At 39.8% G+C, this 19,395-nt stretch overlaps 1 long non-coding RNA gene across 1 annotated transcript in view; it reads left to right on the top strand.

The window, feature by feature from the left end:
- Window positions 1-1,248: 1,248 nt before the first annotated feature.
- Window positions 1,249-19,395, top strand: part of LOC111542248 — a 77,461-nt gene continuing 59,314 nt past the window's right edge. Inside the window, exon 1 of the long non-coding RNA XR_002731493.1 lies at window positions 1,249-1,425. This is a non-coding gene — a long non-coding RNA (uncharacterized LOC111542248). The remainder of the gene's footprint in view (window positions 1,426-19,395) is intronic.

Genomic DNA, 19,395 nt, shown 5'->3' with positions numbered 1-19,395 from the left:
CACCCATCCAAACTGAAACAGGGAAAGCTTTTCTAAGAAAATGATGTCAAAACCCGAATCACGGAATCAAGCTTGACTGTCTCTCTAAGGGGTGTCCGTACATGGTTCTGCTGTTGGTAATTTCTGCTGGGGTTGTGTGTGGAAGCACACTGTTTGAGCTATTTGTATCTCATTATTGTGAGAAGTTTTTATGCTGCTCTGGGTCGTGGCTTGGAGACTGCCTCCTCAGAGCTTAAATGGGCAGATTTCATATTCTTCCCATCCTTGGGAATACTTCATAAAACAGAACGACAACGGTCCATGTTTTTTTCAGAGTACTGTACAGTGGGAGAGCCTGTCTCGCCTTTTTTTTTTTTTCGCTATCGTATAATACAGGTATGTTTTTTTTTCTATTTCTTTTTTATTTTACTTTTTATTTCCTCTTTAAAGAAAATGATTGGCAGCACTCAACCTCAAGGAACTGATCTATCAAAACCAAGCTGGGATAAGTATTTCTTTGAGAAATAATATATATTTACCAACAGGCTCTATTCTGCCCTCTTGATTCACAGCACCTTGAATATCACTTCCTTTTCCTGCCCAAAGCAGGAGGTAACCCTGTATTAAGACCATCGTAGCTATGTGTGTGTGTGTACAATACACACATACAGCACACATCTCTATTTAGAGATTCCGTGATATGCGTTCTATATACACTTTACAGTCCCTTTTCTTAATTTCAAAAATATAATTTCCAACGTCTAAAGAGTGTTTTCAAAGACTTTTGCCCTATTTTTAAAAATAATGTCTAAATATTAAGTGTCTTCCCAGAGAAAAGTCAGAGGCTCCTGGTGTTAATTTCCATATTGCTTAAGACTTAAGCTTTTAATTTATTTTATCAAGGTTGAGGGAGTATAGTAATTGTTGGAACAACCCCTCTCCAAAAATCACAAAAAAATAGCCTGCACTTGTTTTTAAATTCAATTTGTTTTCTCACACAGATTTTTGATACACTCTTAAATATACTAGAAATCACAATTATTTTAATGTGGCAGAGTTGTAACCAGGAAATTGCATATATTTTCATAAACTAGGCTGTTATAGATTTATTAATATTTGTTAATAGCATTATTTTTAGAAATTTTTTTTAACGTCTTTCAACCCTGAAAGGGCCTGCTTGAAACATACACGGCAGCAAAATCACTGGAGTCCAGGGTTTTTGTCACACACACAGAGCACAGATTTTTTTGATTATGTAGATTTCTTTTCCTACTGCAGTTTCATATGCAAAGCATGCATCAGCCACATCCATGCTATCTCCTAAAGCAGTCATTCTGAAACCCAATCTGGGGACAGTGCAGACTAAATAAAATTTCATTTTGATTTGGCCTCCCGCTGCGAACGGGACTGCTTTGTCTCAGCCGACAGAACCAGCAAGCCAGAAAGGTATGTCCTGTTTTGCATGGCTGATGGTGTGTCTTGCGGCTCACAATCAGGCCGCCTTGCTCCCGGCTCCTCCACTTCCTGCTTCTCTTTCTCTTTCCCCTTCCATTTGCTCCCGTGCTGCCTGCCTTCTACCTGCAGGGCACAGCCGTGGCAAACCCGCACCGATTGTTTACTTTGGCATATGCTTAATAGCGCGCGTGGCTGTTTGCTTCCCCCCCCCCCCCCCGTCTTTGTTGGTGGTGGCTTTTTTTTTTCTGTTTTGGTTTTTGTTTTGCTTAGCTTTCCTCGCCCACATTGGCTGCCTCTGTTTCTCAAGGTGTGGAATACTAAAATACTGACTGAAAGGAAAATTGTACAGGCGCCGCTGTGATGCTCCAGAGATTTCACTGGAAGATTTGTCATGCTGATTTTATTGTAAATTTGAAGATGCATTTAACAGCTTTGAAGGACCTTCGCTTCCATGGTCCTTTTGAGCCGCTTTGGCAGAAAAGCAATCGCCCATTTTAGAGAAGGGGAGAAATAGAGAATACAGACTCTCCTCCAATGCGACTGAACTGTTTTGCCATCTTGATATGTTTTATAAAATGCATTGTGGTGTTTTCCCGAAGAGCTGCTAAATATGGCTCTGCTTTAAACAATGACCTTCACTGGGAGTCATCTCATGAGAGACTATGTTGTGTCAAATGTTCTTCTTACACTTGTCCCCCCTTTGGGAGAATGTACTAGCCATCAGGGACAACCTGCTGTGATATTCTCAGAAGAAGCTTTAGATAAGATGGCGAAGCACCAGGGAACTGACCGGTGGTGAGAACTCAGTTTTCAAGCCCACATTTATCCTTGAAATTGTTATTGCCCTTGACCAATTCATAGGGTGCTATAATGGAAAGAAGTTTTTTCCCTGGCTCACATATTGGCATATCATTAATCTAAATCAAATTACAGCAAACTGGTAAAGATGGAGATAGAGTAAATGACAAATAAATTGCTTAAGAGAAGAGCAGAAAGAGAAGTTCACTCTGACTCTGGGGTTCTGCCTAAGTAATTCCACAAAGGATATAGATTAGCAGATGAAAAATACCAATTAGCTTCATAGGGACCTCACCCCACCCATCCAGAGCAAACACAAAAAAAGTCAAGTCACATAACTCTGTAGAGGGTCAAAAATGAACTTTTGCCAATCCATAATGTTGTGGCCATTCTAGAGTTTTGAGGGGAGTGGTGGTCCAGGGGTACTTCCAGACGCCATTTCTGAAATGTAATGGCGGAGGTCTTTGCCATTACAGTAAATTATCCTTTCACCACAAAGTCTCTCACTTCACTATTTTGCACCTGTTAGCCAAGCGCTTTGGGAGAGAAGAGTCACCAAGAGCGTTAGTCATTTGTTGATAGACTCCCTACTTATTACATACAACAGATTGAAGAACAAAATGAAAGTTAGTTAAAGAAGACGTTGAAGAAACAATAGTGTGAAAACAGCATGAGATGTCATTTGGTAAATATGCCACAGCCTCACATAAGGAAGAGGAAAATGGCAGTGTGGGCCATGACTGGCAGGTCTGGGTCCATAGACGGTGATTTCCAGGATCACCCGACAGTAAGTCTTTTTGCTGTAGCCTTACCATCCGAGCCACTTGCTTGTTTCATAGCTATTGATGATATTGAAAAGCCCAAATTTGCTTTTTGTCCAATTTGTCAGTGTTCTTATAGGATCCATGTGTTGGAATTTTAGGGACTTCTTTGGGTAACTAAGCAAATGTTTTAAGAAGTAAACTCTACTATGCTGTTATACAGGCGGTCTTAAATACAATTATTTAGCAAGAATAAAGTACTTTTTATGAAAATTCAAATGCAAACACTAGTTTTGGAACACAAGGTGCTCAAAGGTTTATTTATCTATAAAACCTGTATAGGCATATATGCTTACAGTATGTGTGTGTATATGTGTATAAATATACACACACAGGTCTAATACATCTAACATGTACATATACAGAGACTGAACCAATGATGCTATTAAAAAGAGTCACAAAGCTTATCTTGAAGATTAAAATCAGTACATACGTCAATAAATATAGCTAGCAGATAAAATTCTAAACTATCGTTTGATTTATCATATCATACATGTAATATACACCAAAGGTTTATATTAAGTGATATAATAGTTTTATTACTTGATGGGTTCCTCTTGAACTCCATCTGTAGGAGGCAAATTATTATAGTATGATTGAAGCTATCATGTGATTTGGGAAGACGGACTCCTCAATGCCTTAGCATAGGTCTGTATATCTCTGCTTTTGGTGTCTGTTATGTCTGATGCAGGTTGTCTTCCAAGTTGTAGTCCATATGTTCCAAACACACGATAGCTCAATGCGTCTGCAAGCACGAGACATAATAGTCTGATAGAAATTTTGAAGATAAAGATGATCACGGTGACTCTTGGTATGTGAGTTTAGTTTCTATACCTTTTGTTTGCTAATATTGTGATGACCATAATCTGATCTTACGTATTTCGTTAGCTAGACCCCTCTCCAAGTAAGAGAAACAACACTAGCTGGAGTTAAATGTAAATTGTGGCGAGAGACAGAGAATTCAGTTTTCTATCCACCCTTCCACCCTCCGCTGTCTGGGAAACAGTGAGGATGCTGAAGTATTCTCTGTGGAGGGAATGAATGAGCGTGTGAATGTCGCTGGTAGAGTGCACAGAAGAAGGGCGGGACGTGCTTGTACCAGCAGGAGCCTGGCTCCACATGACCTAGCTCTCAGTACTCATGAAGGGAAGAAAGAGATTTGGGAGACACCGATTCTCACTTTTAGGCCCACAGAAACTCCCCAGGCCTGTGGACCCAGTGAAAATGTATGTGCGTTTTTCAAAGAAAGTAACTTACATGACGCGGGCAAACTGGGCTGAATAGACACCCCCCAAATGTTAAGGATTTATGAGTTCTAAGCAGGTCAGATCCAGCCACAGAAGAGTCATGAGTGGCAGAGGACAGAGAATCATAGCATTCTCTGGAAAGGTCAGTATGGGGGGAAAATAACCCTCTATATATTTACATTTATTTGTTTGTTTATACTCTGTAACGACTTTCTGATTACAAAGAAAACATACCATATGGAGAGACTAAAGAGAGGCAGCATTTTAAAAAGTCAGTTATGTGGAAAATTCATTTTTGACTTCTGTAGGCAAGGTAGTTAAAACAGAAAACAATAAAGAGAATGCTAGTCAGAATCCAGCTACTGAGTTTGGGTGAGGTATTACTGACAAAACGTCTTCGAGTTACTTCTCAAAGCACGATGCTAGACTTGGAGTCCAGCTGCTTATGTTGTTTTAATACAAATAGTTATATTTGATAGAAAGGTCATTTATTGTACCAGTTTTAGTCAGAAAAAAAACTCCCTGCTATTAAGATGCATATGGTAATAGTAAATGACTTCTGGAGATCCAGAGACTACATCAAGAGCATCAAATTTTCCGTTTAGGCTTAGGAAACCTTGGGAAATCCCCATAGTTCACCAGATTAGGACAGATATGGGGGTGAGATTGGTCACTGAACAATTTCAAATCTAATTTTACTGTTGGAGAGAAGATTTTTACTTGACCTATCAGATCACAAGTTGTATCATCTCATCAGAGAAATTCTGTAAAGTGTGTCTTGTCCACACATGGAAATAATCTTAGACCTCAATATTTCATCTCATGGACATGTCCAGCAAATCTTAAAGCCCAGAATAAACAGACCCTGGATATTAAAGGTGATAGCCTAGATAATCTTCATATGTGTTTGTCCTCAATAAATGTAAGAATTGACCCAACCTTTCTTACAAAGCCCACATCAAAATGGCCATTGTCCTTGTCACATATTTAGGCAGAGAGAGGCCCTCTGGTTAAATTTCATTGGCTACTCCTGGTTAGTTGAGGCATAGGTTCTGCTGTCAGGATAAGACAGCCCCACAGCAGCCACTGGGGATGGACCACTGGCCAGTGAGCTCGATTGAACTCATGGCGGGGACTCAGAGGTCTACAAAGAAACCTGACCCAAGACCATGGCCACAGGAGGAGTTGCATACCCTTTCCCTACCATTCTGTGCAAGCCAAAGTAAAGGACCATGAGCTCACCAGCCCCAGACTACGGCCAGGAATGCAAGCAGGCTTCTAGACATCAGATAGGAAGTGGATTCAACAACAGGAGTGTCAGAAGATAATGCAAGGGCTCCACATGAGTAAGAAGTCCTACTTACTCTCATAGCCAGTAGGATCCATTAATTGCATTCACCTTTCCTCACACACCAGGACATCATCTTAGGGGAAGAAGCAGGGGGGTGAATACATAAGAGATTGGGCATTTTATCCAAATGGAAGAATGAACACCAACTGAGAAAGACAGCTTAAATTATCAGGCCTGACAGCTCCAAACTTGATGGAACATTTAATTAATTTCTCTTCTCTACCTCATTCACTACTGATTGAGGGCTTGGGAAGAAGCCTAGATAAACTGCAACCAAAATAAAGAAAATAAATTTTATTTTTATTTTATATACAAGATGTATTGTGATTGAAATTCTGCAACCCAGCTACACTTAAAAGATCCTAGATTTTCACTTGAATGTCTGCCATCAGTGACCCAAGGAAATGTTAGAAACTTCATATGCCAATCTCAGTATCAAACAAGTATTAGTTGCAATAAGTCACATTAATCTTCTTCAGACCTACCATGCAATATAACTTGAACTCCAGAGGATAAGATGCCTTCGGTGTATGGATTTCTCACAGCTATGTCTCTATTTCTTGAAGGGATATTTAATGCACAAAACCTGGTCCCAGTTGTACTGCCAATATCTCAAGTCCGAATCCCCAGCCTGCTTCGTGGACCATGCTCAACAGGAGCCCAGACAGAGCCAGTTTCTCTCTCTGAGAAATTTAAAATTTGAAACATAGAAGGCCACTTGCTGGGGCTTGTTGAAAATGAGTGCATTCACATCAGCACAGCAGAAGACACATGAATTTTATTTCTTATTCCAGAAGACCTAGAAGCCAGCTGCCTTTCTTCTCCTTCCACAGCCTGGTTGGTCAACTCTTGTTGAGTTCCTCGAAATGCCACAGTGTTATCTCGGTCAATATCCTCCCTTCTGCTTAAGTTTGTGAGAGTTCACTTCTGTTGTTTTCAACTTAAGAGTATTCTATGCTACCTACCAATATGTGAGAAAAATTCTCACAAATCAATATAACATTTGAGAACTTCCATTGTGTAGCCTAAGGAAGGAAGAATAGAGATGGTGGATGCTCACTTAGTCTTGGACTTGTGCCCACGTACTAAAACTGAAGTGTTGTTGAATTTGGTAATGGTTGTAAATGTTCATTATTTCAACCAGACATTTTCTAGAAAGGCACATAAATGCCTTCAGGAATGCCAATAGTTTATAAAACAAGGATGCCATCTTACAGAATTAAGTGTTCTAGGGTATTGTCCATAGAGTAACTTTCCAAAAGTTATGCAATGTTTCCTCTATTCTATTGGTATGTTTATTCATGTAAAACATGTATCAGATTGACTGTAAGCAGAAAACTACCTTAGAATTCAAGATAAGACTCAAAAGAATCAAATAGTATCACAACTTTGAGGAATAAAGGCAGAATCAAGCCACTACTACAGGAATCTAGACACAATTGGGATCTAATTATTTCCTACATAGAGACCAAGGCGAGAGTTTTGGGATACTCAAGGACAATGCAGAGAAACCTCAATTTTTAAAACATAAATTATTTTGAAGGTTCGCTACTAAAACATGGTCTTTAGACTGTGCCATTAAATCAAATTTCTCTCCTGGGGAGAGAGGAGAAGAAAAGCCACCGGACCTGCCCCACACAGATCAGGCTTTGCTCAAGTGATGAGGAGAAGGGTTGAAAGATATTTCTTCTGCTTTTCATCCAGGGCAGCCTTCCAAACACTTTGATAGGAATCCCAATTGGTAATTGAAAAAGAATACATAGTGTGATGAATAAGTCATAAAATAAGGCTTGGTCTTCACTTGAAAGTCCACCTTGTAATGTTTTATGTAATTATAGAGTAACACAAATTGTTAGTACTATCATTCATATATATATATATATATATATATATATATATATATATATACACACACACATACATACACGTAGATAGGTAAAATAGAAGAATGAATATAGAAATAGACTACTGTAGGAGGGAAGGCTTCATTCCATTGTTTCAATGGTTTGTTCTGTATCTGTGCAAAGGGCAAAAGAAGGTGAATGTAGCTGTACCATTATCACCCGCCCACATTAAGGATGCATTTAATCTGCTCTAGTCCATTACAGACTGCTGTGCATTTCACTTCCAGACTCTTTATGCTTATTTAAAAAATACTTGAATCTTTTAATATTAAAGAAGGTTTTAAAGGAAAACAATATATTTTGGAACTGACATATTTTTCAGAGAAGCAGTAACTATTTATGGGCTAGCTAAATGATGACTGAGAGTGTTTTTTCTTACCAGCTATCTATTAGTATTTGGAGAGCGTAAACACTAATGAAGGTGAAGAACTAGGTGGAACAAGGGGATACGCTTTAGAGTAATGGGATGAAATTAAGAAAGGGGAAATTTAGGTTGATTACCAATTACCAATTGAAAATCTTCTTAATGTTGAGGTCTATTAGACTGTAGGGCAATCTTCCAAGGGAAGTGGTGGGACTCCCATTGCTTAGATGTTTAAAATTAGAGTGGACAGAGTACTATCAAGAACACCCTGTGGTGAAATATCCACCCCGTTGTGTGGAATGAGTGAGTTCACCTTGGTTGCCTTTACAGGCTCAAGCTTCCGTGCGACCTGGGGAGAGAGGAGGAGCAAAGCCACTCCAGCCTGCCCCACACGGACCAGGCTTCGCCCAGGTGATGAACGGAAGGGCTTAAGAATATTTCCTCTGCTTTTCCTCTGGAGCAGCCTGCCAAACACTTTGATAGGAACCTCAACGAGGCTGTTCTGTTGGCAACAAACATGTTCCCAAGATACGTTTTCCACCTGAAAAACTGATGTCTTTCTGAGTCTTAACAGAAACCAATATTTCATGTCGTGTGGCATTCTGACTCTCAGTAAAGTAAAAATTAGACTGGCTAGCAAGTTACTTTGTAATAGGATGTCTATCATGATATTTGTGGGTGTATATGTTTTCTCATTCCTGAAAGACAAAGGTATAGAGGGAATGGAAGATAAAAAAGAGAGTTTGGAATTCAGAGAAAACAGGTCTGATTAGCAATTGATACAAATCCTGCCACATTCCGGGGCCTACAAAGGTTAATATCAGTGGTTGCTTGAAGAGTGGGCATTTCCCTTTGTTCCCCAGAGAGTCCGTCTCAATACCTGGAAGTGAACTTCAGAAAAGGGTCTTGAATTTAATGGGAACATATCTGAAAATTATGATGTTAGAGCAGATGCAGTTATATCCTCTCATTTTAATGAAATATTGTTTTGTGCTCTTTGATAGGCCTTCTGTCCGTTATAATAAAGTGGGAAAGAATATTAGATCCACATGGTATTAGACAGTGCCTTTTCAGAATACTTTGTTCTTCTGGGTTAAATAAGAATATCTAGCTTCAAAAGAAAGCCAGAAAAAGTATGACATGAGCTAACGCATGCCTGTATATAAATTGTTGATCTGAGGGGATGGTAGGAGCCAGATACGTGAGTGATGAAAATCAGACACGTAGCACCCCATAGCCTCTCATATCTCGAGGTGACACAGGAGAGTCAAAACATCAAGCTGAGGGCAGAGAGAGCTTGTGTCCTGAAAGTCTCTATTAAGTCAAATGGTCTTCCCTGTGAAGCCGAATGCCAACAGGCCCCTTCTTCCTTCACCTTTGTTCTACCTGCCTAGTAGCCAATGGTTACAGAAGTAATCCTTGGTCTACAGAGAAGGTAATTTGGGGCAAGAAGACATAGCATAATGCAGGGCTTCAATTTCTCTTTTGACAAGTGCGTATGCATGAAGCAGGAGAGTTAAGAGAAGAGATTACAACTGTATCTTACATGTTGCGTGGGCCATTCTGGTTTCCCATTTCCTCCCCACAATGAATTTTTTCTGTTTTTATGAGTTTAATGTTTTTTCTTGATTACACATCTCAGCAAGTTAAGTCAGTCAATAAAAATATCTAACTCCTACCAACTAGTTTCACACATGAAACAAACATTTTCCAGAAAAAAAAAAAAAAAACTTATCTTGTTTTTCCCTTTGGGGAGAAAATTCCCTCAGAAACTTGTGGTTATACACAAGGAAATATGTGTTTCAGAGTTCACTTACATGCAAACTATTCCTTTTTTTTTTTTTTGAGATGGAGTCTCACTCTTGTTGCCCAGGCTGGAGTACAGTGGTGCGATCTCAGCTCCCTGCAGCCTCCACCTCCCGGGTTCAAGCAATTCTCCTGCCTCAACCTCCCAAGTAGCTGGGATTACAGGTGCGTGCCACCACGCCTGGCTAATTTTTGTAATTTTTAGTAGACATGGGGTTTTGCCATGTTGGCCAGGCTGGTCTTGAACTCCTGACTTCAGCATGATCCACCCACCTCAGCCTCCCAATGCGCTGGGATTACAGGCGTGAGCCACTGCACCTGGCCACATTCAACGTATTGCTTAAACTTGTTGCTTGAAACAAGCTCCACATGGTGGTTATTTATCAGGAATGATGTTTTGAGATCAACTGTTACCTCTGCTCTGAGATCAAGGTGCCCAGCAGTTGATAACGTGTCCTGACCATGAGGCTGTGGCCAACCTCCAGAAAGCAGTGCTGTGACTGCACTACCCTCTGAGTGTGCCAAGGCTTGTAGCAGTTTCTACATCATAAGCCAAAGACAGACCAAACTGGAGAGGAAGGACAAAAACACTATATCCGTATCTGTTCTCCATTCTTGGCCAAGCTGACAAAAGAGGTGGCTGGTTGATGAGCTAAATTTTCAAAATAAGAAAGCAAGTGATTTGCTTTGATAAAAGTGTTTGCTTTTGGTTAAGATTCCAGCCTCCTAAAGAATGAGGCCAGGCGCGGTGGCTCAAGTCTGTAATCCCAGCACTTTGGGAGGCCGAGACGGGTGGATCACGAGGTCAGGAGGTCAGGAGATTGAGACCATCCTGGCTAACACAGTGAAACCCCATCTCTACTTAAAAAAAAAAATACAAAAAAGCTAGCCGGACGAGGTGGTGGGCGCCTGTAGTCCCAGCTACTCAGGAGGCTGAGGCAGGAGAATGGCGTGAACCCGGGAGGCGGAGTTTGCAGTGAGCCGAGATCCGGCCACTGCATTCCAGCCTGGGCGACAGAGCGAGACTCCACCTCAAAAAAAAAAAAAAAAAAAAAAAGAATGAGTGTGTGCTCACATTCTGAGAAATTCCAAGATCATCAGTTAGGGAATCCTAAAGTCAAAATACAGAATCTAAGCAATGTTATTTATCTGAAACAAAACCAACAAGCTTCCCTGCAGTAAAAGCAACACTCCTGGAAATATTTCAGTCGCTCAAATTTGCCTTCCCAATGGATATATCCAGTATTAACACTTCCAAATGCTTACTTCTTGTGTTCAATTAAGGGGACAATTCTTTTTCCCAGATCTGAACATTGTAATTTACTTTTTAAGATGATATTAGTTTATATGTAAACATAATTTCAATTTCAAAGCACACAGCTGTTATTTTTATCTTTTAGGAAATGTTCAATTTTTATTAACAAAAAATAAGTTGATTTAATTACAGCTTAGTTTTATTTAACCGACTGGTAAAAGCAAAGTTAAGTTGAAGCTATGCATCAATACAGTTCACATTTCATAATAAACTTGTTCATAAAAATGTATTTTGAAAATCATGACCACTTAGTGTATTTTCCATCATACTTGCTGAAGCAGGCTTTCAAATGGGATCATGTCCCATAAAAATTTTGATGTCATCCTTGGGAATGGAAATCAGAGATACCCCCATACTGACTGTTGTGTTGACAGGTAGAGTGTTTAGAGTTTGTGTTTCAGGACATCATTTATGTTCCAGCAATCTCTTGGAATTCTGACTTCTCCATGCGACTCACACATGCTCCACCCCCACTAAGATACTCCACAAACAGCCCTGGCTGCAGTAGGCATGAATTGTGCTTTCTCTCTATTGGACCCTTTTACCAACATGTGTTAAAGTTTTAAAGGGCTCACTCACAAACCCATGCGTGGGTCTCAGTATCTACAAAGGTTCTAGTAGCTTTGCTCCTCCTTGAAGTCTTCCTGGAATGTCTTCCATTCGCTTGTGAGGTAATACGCGGTATCCGAATAGCAGCTGGCAAAGCAAAGAAGTAACACAAGGCGGCCGGGCGCGGTGGCTCACGCCTGTGATCCCAGCACTCTGGGAGGTGGATCACGAGGTCAGGAGATCGAGACCATCCTGGCTAACACGGCGAAACCCCGTCTCTACTAAAAATACAAAAAATTAGCCGTGCGTGGTGGCGGGCACCTGTAGTCCCAGCTACTAGGGAGGCTGAGGCAGGAGAATGGCATGAACCTGGGAGGCGGAGCTTGCAGTGAGCCGAGATCGCACCACTGCACTCCAGCCTGGGCGACAGAGCGAGACTCTCCGTCTCATTAGAAAAAAAAAAAAAAAAAAAGTAACACAAGGCCTGCATTCATTGCGAGCCTCTCCAGCTGATAAGAGTTCCAAGGTGTGTCTCTGTGGCCTTTGAAATGTGCTGGGATGGAGAGACAGAGTCTCTAGGCTGATCCCTGAGAAACCTTACATCAAAGGTCAGCAAAGCCTCAGCTTACTGCACATTGTAGTCCTCTCATTCAAATTTAACGGAAGCCTTCTGTCATAGGCAGGCAGGGTGTGGCTATCTGTACTTTACAGATGAGGAAAGGGAGACATTCAAGCTCAGCGTCATTTCCAAAGTCACAGAACCAGTAAGTAGCATGAATCAACATTCAAACAAAGTGTTTTGACTCCATGCTACTTCTTAGCTTATCCTCTGATTAACGTAGTCAAACTAGGTCCTTCTACTTTTGGTTAACAAGGGAGGATTTGAGTCAGTATCTCAAAAGTGAAGCAAGGAGAAGCTTAATAACACTAAATGTCAGAGACTATGGTTTAGTCAAGTTTTGTATTCCTACCCCATCCTGGCACCACAGGGAATAAAGTGGATGAAGGCAGATGCAAGGGAGGAAGCACACGAAAGTGGATAAAATTCACTAGCTAAAAGCTGCTTTCCAAATACGTGCAAAAAAGATTATGTAATTTTGCTGACGAGATATACATGTGACCAAAATAATAATAATAATAATAATAATAATAATAATAACATCAGAGCTCCTGAAAGAGCATGAGCAGTCCCCCATCTTAAATCATAACCAGAGTTGGGATCAGCTGCAAAATATGTGGGCCCAGCACAAAATGGAGATGTGGGGCCCCTTGTTCAACAATGATTAAGAGTTTCAAGACAGTGACGGGAAAGCATTAAACCTAGCATGGGGCGCTGCGTGACTGCGCAGGTCCCACACCCATAAAGCTAGCATCACCTTTTCTGCATGTTAGTCAGTTCTGCTTCAAGGACCAGATTTCAAGCTCAAAGTAGAGGAAAACTACCTACCAATTAGGGTTGTTTACAAATAGAGCAGATTGCTTTGTTAAGCAGGGGTTTGCCCTTCCGTGGAAAGTTCAGACAGAACCTGGAAGAACATCTGTCAAGGATGTTGAGGAAGGGATTGATCCCCACATTAGGACAGAGCCAGATTTGACCTCACAGGTCCCTGCTCATACTAAGATTCTGTGAGTCAGATAGTTTTCATCATTGTCAGATTTTTTTAAAGAACCACATTACGTGATTCATTAATGCCGTTGAAGAAGCATACCAGATTTCTTGATACCTTAAAGAGGTACCGTAACATCTCAGTGCCGGAAAATCTTGGCAGTATGGTCATTTGATAGAGTAAACGTGTCTGTACACACCTGAGCACTGAGAGCATCTGCACAGCGTGAAACGTGCTTGATAATGGACCTGACAGACAGCAAAGGAAGCTTGGGTATTTGATTGCGTCAAAATCTGTGTGTCTGTCGATGCTATTGCAAAGCTTAAAGTCCACTTGCAGATAAAGTCACAACTGAAACTTTTTGGTCACTGTGAGTCTGTGGTATCACTGTAATTGTGATGCATTACACAGAGAAGAGAAGCTAAGAAACTAGAAGGAAAATATTTGAAAGTGCCAGGGTTACAATATTGATATGAAAATTAAGGTGAGGGTCCACAGTTAAAAAATAGCAATTGCAGTATCCCCAAAGAAACCAGGCCATACACACAGTGGAGTGAAAAAACTAGTCAGTTTCTCAATTCACATTGGATCCTAGGACCAAAGCAACAAGAAAATTATGAAACTACCAAAGTCTTACTGTTTTGCCCACGTAACAGAATCATTACCAATATTAACATCATATACTTTTATTGAGTCCCTTCAGGCTGTTCAGTTGTTTTAAATCTACTTAACATGAGTGAAATTCACCCTGGCTAGGAGTTAAGTTGATGTACTCCTGTTTGCATCCAAAGCCGTCATCCAATAGCATTTGCCATTGCCATTTTGTTAATAAAATAAGAATGGCATTGGTTTCCAGCATCCTGGATTTTTGTTGAGCAAAGCAGCACGGTGCATGAAAGGCATGTCAAGAGATGTGACGTAAATGGAAATGGCAGAGTAGCATAATGCAGCACAACAGGTGCACAAAATAGATGTTCAAAATGGTTTCTATTATTTGGCTTTTTTGGAATCAAATCAGAATCAAGAACAATAGTGGCCATTTCAGATAAATTACTTCTGCACATTCTTGCAGATTGAGCAGCTGTAAAGGAGGGGAGGGGGAAGTTGGGGGTGCTTGCTATTTGGAAGGTGGATGCAAATACATTTGTAATGTGTATACAGTATATTCCGTATATTAAATTTTTGCCTTTCATGTGCAATGATAAAAGTAGTTTTCTTTGCAGGATTGCATGTTTCATTAATACTACATTTTAATAATTAAAGAGCACAACTCTAGAGGCAATAGCTAAGATAAAAGTTTGCAGACAATCCATTATTTTTCTCAGACAGTCCTTCTGAAGAGCCCATGGAGATGCAGTTTAATGATTTAAGTTCTAAAATGGGTTGTTTAATAAAATATTGGGTGTTTATGTAGTTTTGTTCCAGCAGGCATTCTCTTTTCTTTTGTCAGGTGTGGTGTTGTTAATGATAGGAGGTGGGGTGATGGGTGGGTGCTCCCCTCTGCTCATCATTATCCACTTCTGCCCACTCTCTGGCTATTTTTGTTGCATTATGGTTACTATTTGTAATTTTTAACGTTGGGAAAGGAGAGGCTTGTTGTCTTTTTAATCCTCTTTGTTAGCATATTCTATTTTATTAGACATAATTCAGAGGGAGAGAGAGAAAGGGAGGCGGACATTGGTTAAGGGGGATATATAATTGGGTGTAGTGGGATTAAACTATTATTAGTGTACACTTCTAATGGATGCCCCATAAAGAACCCATGGCAAAGGCATTAATGAGTTATGAAGGAAGAGTAGGCAAGCTGAACAGTGTTCCCGTTATTACAATCCTACCGATACACACACTGTTCAGCAACTCCCTGAAAGAAACACCAGATTTCTGATGTATTTAAGCAGAGTAATTTTCCTTCAGAATTATCTGTTCTTTTTTAATCTGTAACTTCCAATTTGCAAGACCTCTCTCACCTGGCAATCTTGATATTCACTTCTGCTCCAACCTCAAGCCTTGACTATTTAAAAAAAAATTCCCTAAAACAGAGAAATACGCAAATGTGTATGAAAAATGGCCTCTTCTTTGATTAAAAAAGAAAAGAAAAGGCAAGATATGTGAACACTAATGCCCCCAGGTGATGGGAGTAGGAAATGAGTTAAAGAGCACTATTTTTAGGTATTAAATATTCAAAAGTTAAAAAAAAGTTTTTTTTTAAATGTGAAAACTATAATGTGCTTTGATGTCAGAGTTTAAAAAAATAATCAGAGTTACATCCTTTTGCTTTGATTCTTGTTGTTGATGCTGCAGGTGAAAAATCAAAAGGAAAGTGAAAGTGCATAGGTTTTCACAGATATGTTAGATAGCGTGCTTGAGGGTATTTGATAGCTTTCTCTTTGGGTTAAGCCTGTATCTGAGGGATTACCCTCCACTTAAATTGGGTAAATGTGTATACTAAATCTCTTCCACCTTGTATTTTTTCCACCCTTCTTCTTCCAATAAAGTGGGGTTCTTCCCTCTTAAAGGAACATATTATAGATTGATGACAACACCAGAGAAGCCCTGATATATCAGCTAAAGTTACCTTTGCGTGGTATTTTCAAACCTTACAGATTTTTGCTCACACTTTTTATCTAAGATGCAATTACTACTGCACTTTACTGAAATTTATAATGATGCATGCTTATCTAATGCTTTCTCCCCGGTGAAAGCATCACTCCACAGGATGATTCTGAGGTTTCTTTATTTTTAAACTTGTGTAAGAATTAGTACTTGAGTCTTGTTTCATTATAAAGTTTTGAATCATATTCTTTCCTAAATAAATATATTTTTAAAAAACAATTTAAAATTCTGTAGCTGGATGTGTTTTCTGTAAATTCTCCTTACCTTTCTTCTGTGGAAGCCTGTCCAGCAACTTGGAATGTGTTTGTAAAACATGAAGGAAGCTAGGATAGTGTTCCAATGGAAACTGAGCTCCCTCCCTAAAAGGAATGTTTATGTAAGCAATTTCACATGATAAGGTTTACGGTTAAGGTAGCACACATCCAAGACCCAGGATATAACCTTCCAAAGATGCAGTTTCACTTTTTGATGTATCTTTTCGCTTTTATAAAATGGGTTTCAGCTCTCATACATAAACTACCAGGTAGAGAAATGAAAAGTTCTTTGCATGAAAAATAGTATCCTAAGGTATATGAAAACTTGGTGTTGGAAGTAATTTCCACTTTTTTTTCCATTCGTTTTTATTGCTTTCCAAAGTGAAAACTCCATAGATTCAGAAGCCAAAGGGCCTTTTGAAAAATGCCACTTTCAGATTTCAGCCAACAGCCACAGCTGAATCGACAAGGAAGGGTTCTAACAAGACAGTTGCTTGCTGCCGGCTACAGCTCCCACTTTTGTTTCCTATGGAAACTAACAGGGGGCAAATTGAAAGACTGATTATTTTAAGCCTCCACTGTCTTTCCTGATCCAGTGTCTACAGTATTTTCATAGAAAATGGGAGCAGGAAAAGCAGAGGAGATGTCAGGCCTTGTCAGTTTCAGCTGTGGTTGTTGGCAGAGAGCTGAAAGTTTTAGCTTTTCAAACAAGCTACAGAAATCTCTGTTCTTTCTACTTTTAAAACAAAAATGTTAGTTGAACATCCGCTTCACCTTTACCTGTCCCTTCCATGTCTTACTTTTGGCATCCTGATTTTTAGGAAGGAAACATGGCCCGATGGTTCATATGGGCAGTTATGAGGGAAAATTGCAGTGCCAAAACTTTGTTCCAATAAATTAACCCATGAATAATGGATTCTCTCTAACTGCAGGACACTGTATCTGTGAATGCAAGTAACTGGTTTATTCCATTGGCAATTTATTCTAATCCTTGGTTTTCTTGGTTGTTTCCCTCCCTATGAACATGTCTTTATTTAGAAATCTCATCTTTTATGGGGTTAGAAAAAAAAGGCAGAAGGTACAATAAATATCAACGGCCCAGAGCACATGAATTAGTACCGATCACGATGCTAAAACTGCCTTAAATTAAGAATCAGTCCTGTCTTTGCATGGATAAAACTTCTCCTCCATTGTGAGTCACTTCTCTAGGTAACTTTAACAAAATCACTACATTTCGACTTCAGGAATTCAGTATATTTCCTTATTTTTGATCCTTCAATTCTGGCCAATTCTTTCTTTAATCACACAGTAGTTTAAATGAGTTTATAGTTTAATCACATTCCATTTTAACATGCCAGGGTCTATCGCTAAACAGGGAATCGTTTCTTTGAATGTTTCATATAATCCTGCAAAGGGAGTTCTTATGATTGCTACTGATAGTATCTATTATTATTGGGTACTTACTATGCACTAGGCACTTAGACTGCATTGTCTCTATTAATTCTCCCAATAATGTTTTGAGGTGCTTACTATTTTCCTTGTTTTGCAGATGAGAAAACTAAGGGTGGGTTAAATGACTTTCGAATGTCACACATTAAGACATAGAGTAGAATGCAAGCGCAGGCCTTTCTGACTCAGAATGCACATTCTTAACAACTGTGCTATATCCCATTTTTGACCTCCATTTGCGCACACATGAGGGAGAGAGGGTGGGAAATGACAGAAAACAATCATCCATGTCCTGCTTACACCGTAGACAGAAAGAATGCCCCACACTGTTAACCTGACATGTTGGACGGCACGGCATATATACTCATTATGGTGCTGCAAGGTAATTAGGAGGAATGAAAGCTGTTCACAGAAAGAGCTATAAATAATCAGAGATCTGATTTGTCTTCTTACTTTGTGCCTCCCTAGCGTCTCCAGCAAGCCTGGGTGTCCGTGGCTTCCCACCGTGCCCCTCCCGTCTTATTTGCAGAGGACAGGCCTTGCTGTGGGAACGTCCTCGCCAGGCAGTGCTCCTTTCAAGGCTGCTTGGGCAGCCTGGCCCTGATGCTGACAGGACAGGTGCACACAGGAGATATGTGACCTCACAGCCATGGACACCACATCCCTAGCATCCAGGCATCTTGGGTGCAAAGGAGAGGGATCGTGTTTATAGCAGGAGAAGGCGCTGGCCCAGATATGTTCTATACCTTCTAAGACATCCTCTCCACCTCCCTACACACACACACACACACACACACACACACACACACACACCGAACAAACCATGTTTCAGTCTTGTCTCAGAGTCAAGAGTAGATCTCTATATTTAGGTTCCATCAGCTCAAAATTGCCTAAATTTTTTTGACAAGGCAAAAAAAAAAAAAAAAAAAAAAAAAACATTCATCCTACAAATCACATTTAATGCTATTACAAGTCAAATATCTACGAGCTTTAACAATTGATGTAAAGGTTGTATTTAAAGTTTGAACAAAGACCCCAAATTATTTCCCAGGTTGCAGAAGGTAGGGAGGGAAAGGAAGTCAGGTACCACTAAGACATTTGTGCCCTAGAGGTGAAGGCCAGAGAGCAGACTGGACCCTTGGATGGGGAAGGGAGGGCTGAAAAGCACCTCCGCTCTATGGCTAATCGTCTTCTATATGTACTGTCTGTACTCCTGAGCATTTTTGTCCACACAAGCTCATTTAGAAAGCTGGAAAAAAAATCCCTCAAAAGTATGCTTTCTGCTTTTAATAAAGAAAAGGGGATTTTTTTTTTCCACTAAACTACTAAGGTAAATTGCCAACTTCCCTTTTTTTTAGAAAAATAAAATCTCATCTTTCAGACTCAACTCTTATTGATTCTAATTTGATAACAATATTTTTTGAGACAACTGTGTATATATTTCTTAAGTGGAACATTTCAGACTGCCAGAGCAAAACCCCCAAATGACTTCAAAAAGCCATTTTGCAAATCAAAAATACATAACATTTTCATAGAGCAAATCTCCAAAACCTTTCAATTGAAAAAATTCTAATCTGCAAACCTGCACTAATCTTGATAGTATATACATAGATACATAGGTGTGTGTATATGTAAATAGATGGGCACACACATGCACACATATTGAGAGTATGTTAAGGGCACATGCTCCAAGGTCCGAGTCAACACTCTGGGTTTGAATTTGAGACCTGCCGTTTACTAACTGTATAAACTTGGATAAATTCCTTAGACTCCCTGTGCCTTGGTTTCTTCGTCTCTAAAATAGAAAACAATAGCAGCACTTATGACCCTGGTACATGGTAAGAATTATGAAAGTGTTTGTTAAATGAATAAAATATCATAAT

The sequence above is a fragment of the Piliocolobus tephrosceles genome, chromosome 15 (genome assembly GCF_002776525.5).
Source record: "Piliocolobus tephrosceles isolate RC106 chromosome 15, ASM277652v3, whole genome shotgun sequence".
In the NCBI taxonomy this organism is placed as follows: domain Eukaryota; kingdom Metazoa; phylum Chordata; class Mammalia; order Primates; family Cercopithecidae; genus Piliocolobus; species Piliocolobus tephrosceles.
Note: the sequence above shows the minus strand (reverse complement) of the source record. Positions and strands in the feature narration are given on the sequence as shown.